Below are 1,656 nucleotides of genomic sequence, written 5' to 3' on the forward strand. Positions count from 1 at the left end.
TATTAAAATCCTTGATTACTGTGATTATAGACATGTCTTTATCAACATTTTTGGCAAATAATAAAATCAAGTTATTGTTCAAGACAAATTAAGTTTGTTTTGTCAGCAGCTTTGTTATGCAACATTAATAGAACTATGATTTTGAAATTAGCAACCATAATGGAAAGTATACAAACGTCCAAGGCATAAATGGTAAAAAGTGCACTCGCAACAACGACATCTAGCGACATGCGGCAACTCAGCATGTCTGCATGGCCGTCGCAACAACGACATCTAGCGACATGCGGTGACTCAGCATGTCTGCATAGCCGTTGAAGGGTCGAACCGTCGAACCATCCATCCATCCAATCTCAATCTCGTCTGAGTTACCATTTTCGCGCATGCGAAAATGGTAAAAAAAGGTACATTATTGGTGTTACATTTCATTAACTATGATGTGATGTACAATTCATGAACAAATAGGAGATGTAAGGAAGTTTAGTATTGATCAATATAGAAACAAAGCACTCAAGTCAAAACATTGCTTGAAACATATTCATGGGCTCCAGTGTCCATGCTAAGGATGATCATGTGCCTTGCAAGTACTAATGCAGTTGCAGTAAGCTTCTAAAGAAAGGGAAGACTGGACTATTTTTTGGAGAACGACAGAAAAGAATGTTGTAATGACTCACCTTCCAGTTGTTGAGCAGTATAGTAACAAAAACGACTTCAGAAGTCTGCATCTGATATCTGGGAAGACATGCATTGATGCTGTTGGTTACATCATGCATGCGAAAAATGTCATTTTTGGCGACGCCTCAGGAGCGGAGGCATTTTTATTGTCCGTATTGATGCCCAGCATGTTTTGCTTTCCACTCTAAGTGATTAGTGTTTATCTCTTTAACTACCATAGGGTTGCTCGTTATCTTAAAGTTGTCCCAAGTCACCGCAAACAAAACTCTCCTCTATACAAATATAGATACTGATGTATTATTTATAAGTTTACAATGTAGGTTTAGATAGGGTCAATATACTGCATATTTGTGTGGTAGATACCATTAACACTAGTAGACGAGTTAATTTTAAATTATTTTTTGGTTCATAACATTTTTGGGGGGTGAACGACTTAGTAACATTAAAGACACAATTTTATGGATCGTTGTAGGTGATTGTGGTTCCTTGTATACGGTACTCAGTATGGTGCTCTTCCCTTCGCTCAGGTGGTTTGTGGGATATGTGAAGGTGCTGTACACTGGTGGACTCTGGGATAGTATTATTTTTAGAATGGTACAAAATACAAATGATCTGGACAGGTGTCAACTTTGCAATAAACTTCTAAGGAGGTTCTTTTGTGTGTTGGAGTGTATTTGTGTGTCGTATCAATGTGTGTGAGACACTGTTTAGCATGGCTTTATATTCAAGTGTGTAAAAATGTGAAAAAAGCTATAGACAAATGTACCACCAAACCATTGTTTTCTGTCAACAACATTATAATTTTCAGAGAATAAAACATTGCTATGTCCCCTGTAGGGCTTCACAGGAATGCTTTATACAGCCAAGGCAAAATACAATATACACACATTGTACTTTTTATAAATAGCTCTACACTACAAGCAGTACAGGATCTTGGGAATACTACACATCTAAAAAGGCTTCCTTACAAGGGATACAGTAAAA

The 1,656-nt window shown here is 37.3% G+C and overlaps 1 protein-coding gene across 1 annotated transcript in view; it reads right to left on the reverse strand.

Moving 5' to 3' along the window:
* The window catches only part of LOC109466021 (histone-lysine N-methyltransferase ASH1L-like), a 52,690-nt gene that overhangs the window by 1,371 nt on the left and 49,663 nt on the right, over window positions 1–1,656 (reverse strand). The window lies entirely within an intron of this gene.

Source organism: Branchiostoma belcheri, unplaced genomic scaffold (assembly GCF_001625305.1).
Source record: "Branchiostoma belcheri isolate BF01 breed outbred unplaced genomic scaffold, Haploidv18h27 scaffold16, whole genome shotgun sequence".
Taxonomy (NCBI): Eukaryota; Metazoa; Chordata; class Leptocardii; order Amphioxiformes; family Branchiostomatidae; genus Branchiostoma; species Branchiostoma belcheri.